Genomic DNA, 8,389 nt, shown 5'->3' with positions numbered 1-8,389 from the left:
GAGCTGGGATAAACCAAATCCACAAGTTATGAGCCCACATTATATTTTGACCAAAAAAAGGTTGTAATAATTAGGCAATCACCTAACACTATTCAATGTTCTTCGCTTCTCCACAAAATTATTAAGGTGTGTGTTGGTATTTTGTTGATTCTCTCTGAAAGTGCAATAAAACTATACCATATAAATTTGTATAATATATAAAATGGAATCACAGTTAATATATACACATATAAGTCTAAGTTCTCAAAATAACTTTAAAAATACTCTCTACTGAAATATTCTACGATTCATTCTTTACGATCAGATCAAAAATTATGTTGTTACTAAGTGAGGTATATATATTTTTCCAAGTCCTCATCAACATAATTATTTGACTATATATGGTGGGTACAACATGGAATATTGGTTGCATTCAGAATTCAGGAGGAGGCACAAATGTATATTTCACATTGAATTAACATGCAACTTATAGGGGTTGCAATCAGAGTTCAGTATCCATGGATTTCACATTAAATTGTTCTAACCTACTTCTTATGTGACATATATGTGAAGCAATGCCATATATATATATATATATATAATATATATAAAACTAATCAATTTGGAATGTCACTCTTATAGTAGACTTTGTACTTGTGGTAGTCTTTATTTGCCTTTGCCCATTCCCATAGGCCATATGTAACATCGATCCTTTCATTGTCTATAACTTGTAAGCATTCTTCTAGCTAGCCAGATCCCTAGGTCTTCTTTATTGATGATGACAATTTAATTCAACTTATATACACGTATATATAGTGTAAGAATTTTTATATTCTTCGATATAAATCTCACCTTTTATGAAGGGTTATCTATAGATTGCTTTCAGGTGATCTAATGATGTGATTTTTTACATCATCATCGTATATAGATAAAATTCTATGAGTATAGTTTTTAGTAAGACTAGATTGTGGATTTGGTTTCAACTATATCTGGTATTCTGGTTCTATTTAATCAGAGGCTTGATGTACTCAGAATAGATTTGTTATGAAAGACAAATTAGGCAAAGAAATTATAATCATGACACAATGTGCATGGATGTTGACACATTAGTATATATGAAGGTTTTTTTTTTTTTTTTTTTTTTTGGAAGCTAAGGTTTTTCTTTGATCTTGTGTTTTGTTAAACTTAATTAAAAGACAATTTAGTGAAACACATGAAAATTGTGGTGTTTCACCATAAAAATTATTTTACTTCAATGAAAATTATTTTTGGAAAGTTTTTTCCACTCCTATTTCTTTCACAAAATTTCAAACGCATTTTCAATTATATTCATGGTCAAACACAACAGCAATTCTAACTCTGAAAAATTATTATTTTCATGGCCAAACGGGGCTTATGAGATTGCATCTTCCCATGCTTTTTCATTTGACTCCCTTTAAATGATTTTTGTAAGGAGAAAAAATAACTAAAATAGATAAATAATGAGATTATGATTTTATTAGCACTTGACATTGGATAATCAGAAATCCGTCCTACACTAACTACATGAGGTACAATACGCTAAAGCACAAAACAAAACCAACACTCATAGGTGGTGAATGTTGTGGAAATTTATTTATGGTATTACAACTTACAAGTTCGTTATAAATAAAAAATAATCATAATATAATAATTGGAAAGATTACACTCAATGTCTTCTAGGAGAAACTATGTGTGCCACTTAGCCCGTATTTTATGTTTGTTACCTTAAAGTTGATATAGTACGTATAATGTTTTTTTTCAAGTATAACGTTGTATAATATTATATATTGAGTTATATGGCATAAAATTTTATTGTTAGGGCCCTATATTTTGAAAATTTTCCGTAATAATATCACTCCTTATAACAATGTGCGCAATAAAATTTTACAAGTAATATTTGAAGAGGATAAAGTGTATAAGGATTATATCACTATCTCGGGGAGATATGAGATTTAGTAGTGTAGCTATAACATTTTCATGTTGACAATCCTCTTGGATTGTGGGATAGACGATAACCAGATCCCAAGGCCCATGGAATTACGTTGTTCATCAATGGGCCAATGTAAGACTAGAGGTCTCTCCTTCGCCCAAATTTTGTAGACAAGACCAATTCAGCTCCATAAAATGTTACTCAAATATTAGAATGGGCAAATCACAAAAGTATATTCCCTCCGTCCTATTTTACTCGTCCCAAATTGGGATGACACAATTATTATAAAACATAATAAATAACATGATTAGTCTACCATAGTACTTCTATTTAATGATGTTTACATTTTAATTTTTAAAAAAAGTAATTAATGCAAAGGGTAAAATTTGAAAAAAAATAAATTGTTTTGTCTTGATAAGTAAAAAAGGACAAGTAAAATGGGACACTAGATTAGAAAATTTGGGACGGATAAAATAGGACGGAGGGAGTATTATTTAAGAGTCAATATAACAAAATCTATCAATAGTTTTAACTTTATAAAATACACTAATAAAAAAACTAACAAAATCTACTCCCTTCGTCTCAAATTACTCGTCCCAAATTTTCTAATTTGATTTCTCATTTTACTTGTCTTTTTTCATTAATCAAGAAGAGACAATTTTTTTTGGCCATATTTTACCCTTTGCATTAATTATTTTTTCTCCAAATTAAAATGTAAACATCATGTAATAGGGGTACTATGATAAACTAGCTATATTATTAATTGTTTTTCTTAATCAATGTGTCATCTCAATTTGGGATGGATAATTTGGGACGGAGGAAGCATCAAATAAGGTTAAAAAAAGAAAAAAATTACCTTAAAGAACAACTTAAATTTTAAAACTACTAAAAATCCCTCCACTTTTAAAATATTACATATCCCAATATTTACTATTTTTACTAAAAATTGAGATACATGTTTAACGCCTCCTCATTATACGTCGTTACTTTACCAAAATAAGACATCGATTTCTTGCTGATTATACATCATTATTTCAGCGGTGATTTCAATTCAATTTTTTCCTCTAATTCAAACTTTTGAATTAAGGTAAATTTTTTCCCTAAAATCATATTCAATTTCTTCTAATCATGTTGATGATTTTTTTTCAAAAAGAAATAATTTGGCATTGTGGTCACAATGTGATTTTTCGGTATTTTTGTTGAACAAATTTTTTGATTATCATTTTTTGATCTACGTTGTTTTGAATTAACATTATAAATAGAGATTCGGGACCATCTTTTAGTCTTGGAAGAACGTTTTGGAGCCTCCTAGTGCCGAGGTTTTTTATCACAGTGCATTGGCACTTTGTGTAAATAAGAAAACTTGTTACAGTGTCGTCATTGTTAAATCTAAGCAAGTACCAGTAACTTCGTTCAGTGGAATCTCTCAATCCACATATACGATTCTGGAACAATGACGTGGTTTACCCCTTTGACTGAGGTTCTAACAGGGTGGAGAGGTGGCGATGAAAGCATCACCTCCAAACAAAAATTCAAGATTTATGGAGACCGTCAGAGTAATTTCTTGTATCTCTTATTCTCTATTTTTGTAGTTATATGTATCTCTTGTTTTTAAGTTTTAGCGAAATAGGCATATCAAAGATAAATGTTAGTAAGTTTAAAGATATATATTGTGTACGAGGTTGTTTTGTATGTCTCTCGCACTATTTTTTATTTTGATTCAAATATTTATACCAAATATACATATTCTACAAAATACAGATACATTTTAAGTTTTTTGTATATCTGGTTCTGTGTTATTGTGGATTTATGTATCTCTTGTTATTTCAGATCTAGGTAATTTCAGGCTTAAATACATATTTATACATACATGATACTTTTTTCAATATCTTGTATCTATTGTTATCTGTTTAAGTTTTATATGTATCTCTTGTTTTTAAATTTTAATGAAATCAGGATACTAAAGATACATAGTGGTAAGTTTAAAGATACATATAGCGTATGAGAGATATGTTATATGTATCTCACATTATTTTTTTTTTAATTCAATTATTTAGCCCTTGTACATTATATCGTTAGTCCAAAGGCCGGAATGATGTAACAACAATGAAATATTCATTGCAATTACTTCAAACAAAATCAAGAAAAAATAATAAAAATATCGTATGAATTGTTTATAACTGAAAACGGAATATGAAAGAAATTTTGTTTAAAAATGTGGAATAACAAATAAATTACCTATTCTCGTGAAAATTTATTCAGTTTTTACCATTATTAGTTACGTTAATTGTTAAGTTAAAGGAACTTTAGTCGTTACAACCCTTAAATTATGTAAATTAGTTTAATTATTAAATGTAATCGTAGGATGTATCTCACGTTAGTTTTAAGTATCTTCAATGGCAATATGTTAACAAATTAAGATGTATTTTATCGTACAAAAAAAAAATTAACGAGAGATACATATATGTACAATTATACACAATATGTATCTTTAACACTACTAATATGCATCTTTGGTATGCTAATATCACTAAAACTAAAACATCAAGAGATACATATATATATACACAACCCGAACCAGAGATACAAGACGAAGAAAAAATGTATCTAGTTAGACCAAATATTTATCTTAGCCTACTAAAAATAACAAAAATAGAATTACGTAAAACAACAATCAATTTTACGTTAAATGCATAATTGATAAGCAAGAGACAAATAACTATTTTTGAAATATTAAACAAGATACAATTTCTTTTTGGTCAGATTTTTTTTCGCATAGAAATTGAAGGAATGCTCAATGGCATACCATGCCATAACTGAAATAAGAGTACACTTGTCCTTGTAGATTTGCCCAACCTTAACTTCACTATTTTTGCAACCTGTAATGATCTTATTCCTCTTTATATTAAACAACGGCAACGAAGCAGAACAGTTAGAATTATAACTAATTAATTTCACAACATCTTCACTCGGATTATCTAAACACATTACTGCACCAGCTTTTCCATCAAACAACAACATGAAATGTGCATTGCAAGTAACTCAAACAAAATAAAAAATAAATAAAAAATGTAGCATCCGTTCTATCTGAAAATCAAATTGATAATGGAAGAAAAATTGTTCAAAAAAATGGAATAAGAAATAAATTATCTGTTTTTTTGTGGGATTTTATTGATTCTTTACCATTATTAGGTAGTTTAATTGCTACATTAATGAAAATTTAGCCATTTCAATCCTTAATTTTTGTAAATTAGCTTACTAACTATATGTCTTTATAAGATGTATCTAACATTACTTGTATGTGTATTTTCAATGGCTAAAAAATGGAATTTTATGAAATTTAATAAAAAAAAGTTGAAATTTTAGATAAATAGAGGTAAACATGTTGGGATATAGGTAATAGTAAAAAAAAAAATGTAAGATAAAATTCAAACCCATATTTACATTGATAATTCACAATGTTGATATTTTTCCTTTCAACTCTCAGAGCTTGTTTCTCGATTCTCCTATTCACTCAAAGAAGATACATACATTATTATTTTCTTTAAATAAATTATATTAAAATTGTGCGAATTAAACAAATACTTACATGTTTGGATTTAAATTCATATTTAAAAAATAAGTTGTTGTGGTAATATTTTGAATACTAAATAATTACTTTTTCAAAATCAAATTATATTAGCTTTATATTTATTTAAAAATTAATCAATAAAATATTTTAAACATTTTGATAGAAAGTGGTATGAAAATTGACATGACAAATATATTTTAATTGATATACATCAATTAAAATGATATAGAAATTGGTGTTTGGGATGATTATTTAATATCTTGTTGAAAGTATTGTATGAAAATGGCATAAAAACTTGTTTGACATATGTATTTTAATTGATATATGTTAATTAAAATGATACAGAAATTGGTGTTTAAAATGGTTATTTAATTACCTTATTGAAAGCATTATATGGAACTGATATGATGTATATATTTTAATTGATATACATCAATTGAAATGGTATAAAAACTAGTGTTTGGGATGATTATTTAATTATATTATTGAAAATATTATATGAAATGGTATATGAAAATACAAGAAATCACTTTTTAAATCAATTTTATTTTGTTAATACACCAATTTTCATATTGATACATCAATTTTTATATAATTCAGGCACCATAAAATTATTGATACACCATTTTCTATACAGTTTAGATACAATAGAATTATTGATACATCAATTTATGTACACTTCAGACACCATAAAATTATTAATACTCTATTTATATATTTTGGTTAATTAGCTGATTCGTAGGAGGAAAAATAGAGTTTTGCAATGAAGAAAGAGGAATGGATTGGGAGAGCTTCTTTTTTTTTTTTTTAAATTTAATTTTACCTTCTGCGTAGATATGGATAAAAAGATAACAAATTCCTAAAATTTAGCTCATATTATTAAATAATAAATTCAAATAATTTCTCTCTTATAATTAACTCGTTTTTTTCAATATAAATGGAAATCTGAATAGTTAATAGATTTTATAAATAAAAGTTATATTTCGTAAATAAAAAATAATATCAATATGCTTTATAATATTGACTCTTAAAAGAGTATATTTATATATTTTTTCCTATTAGAATTTTGAATCAAAATGGCATTGAATAAAAGACAAATTCAACAAATAAGTTTGTCAAAATTTTCATGACCAAAATGGTTAAAATGCATGGATAATGAAACACCTTCAATGTGTAATTTTCACGTTTAAAGATAGACGATCCGTTAAATATATTTACACTAGAGGTGCTCTTACAATCATGACTTATGAGCATGTTGTGAATTTTTTTTATTTTTTAGAAAGACTCATTTCTTTTAGTACATTTTCAATATTTATTTTGCTATTCAAAAATCTAAAAATGCTGTCATTTTCTAAAGATAATTTTTTTCACACCCTAAATACTCACGTTTACCAATGCACCTTCACGCAAATTACAGAAACGACCTTTAGTATAGAGTTTTCTCCACAAATAATTCTTGTATACTTTTAAAATTATTTTTTCGTTCCTTTATATGTATGGACATGCATGCTATACATTGTTATTGTTAAGTGAGATAAAAAATGTTAAAAAATTATTGAGTGAGTGACAGTTCTAAAAAAGAGCATGTACTTTTAATGAAAGTATAGTATAAACTTACAAAAAATTTAATACAAATTTTAATTTGGGGGTTTCTCACTTATAATATAATATGATATAGGTGTCATAAAAGGTCACGCCTAAATTATTTTTTTAGTTATCTTCAATCGAATAAAAATTATTTAAATTATTGACACATACTAAAATTGCAAATAATATGATTAAAATAACCTTTTTAATTCAGAACAACAACTGGTAAATTAAAACTAAAAATATATTTTAGCTATTATCTACGATTATTATTTGCACGTTCTTGATTCGGACAATTGCACCTGTAATTTATAATTTGCTTAAGGATATTTTAGTAATTTGCTTGAAGGTACATTGATGAGCATGAGCCTTTAGGATGAGAAAAAATTGTCTCCTATTGTCCCATCATTTTATTTTTTTAAAAGCCTTTTCAGAACTTAGATAGCTAGATAAATATTAAAGATGCATTAAGGAAATGAGTCTTTCTTCAAAATGTAAAAAGTTTACTGAAGGCCCATCACGGTAAGAGTACCTTTTGGTGTAAATACATTTAACAGATCGTCTATTTTTAAATATGAAAATTGCATACTAAAGATGCTTCATTGTCCATGTGTTTTTACTATTTTGATCATGAAAAATTTGATAAATTCATTTGTTGAATTTGTCCCTCATTCAACACTACTTTGATTCAAAATTATTTTGATGCAAATTAAGATTTTTCAAGGTGAAGGTCAGATCAGCGCACACTTCGCCTTCCCAAACACTACTTTTTGTGAGTATATTGAGTATGTTGTTATTGTTGTTGATGCAAGTTAAGATTTTCAATTGTCATTGCAAAGATTGAAACATTCGATGATAAGAAATATGTGACATACAATAAATAAAATAAGAAAAAATTACATTATACCACAACTTAACGCACTATAATTATCTCATTCCTTTTAAGTAATTACTTCCTCCTGTCACAACCCAACCGGTAATGATTGACACCACTCTAATCTATAGCGAGAGAATCACACTAACCTCACCCTTATTCACGTAAGTATTACTTTCACATTCATATTATACATTCACTTGTATTACATAAGTTTTGAAAGATTTTTATTTAAGCAATTGTCAAAACGACATTATCATTCATAAATCGATTAGAATGCGAAAATTTCTGTTTATTACAATCCTTGGGACCTAAAGTCACTGTACAAGAACATATCGAAAGTAACTAAGTCTGAAAATAATTGAAATGTTCAAACATAAGTAAAATAACCGTTTTAATCGCAAAACAAAGGACATCAATATCACAA

Source organism: Capsicum annuum, chromosome 3, assembly GCF_002878395.1.
Source record: "Capsicum annuum cultivar UCD-10X-F1 chromosome 3, UCD10Xv1.1, whole genome shotgun sequence".
Classification (NCBI taxonomy): domain Eukaryota; kingdom Viridiplantae; phylum Streptophyta; class Magnoliopsida; order Solanales; family Solanaceae; genus Capsicum; species Capsicum annuum.
Note: the sequence above shows the minus strand (reverse complement) of the source record.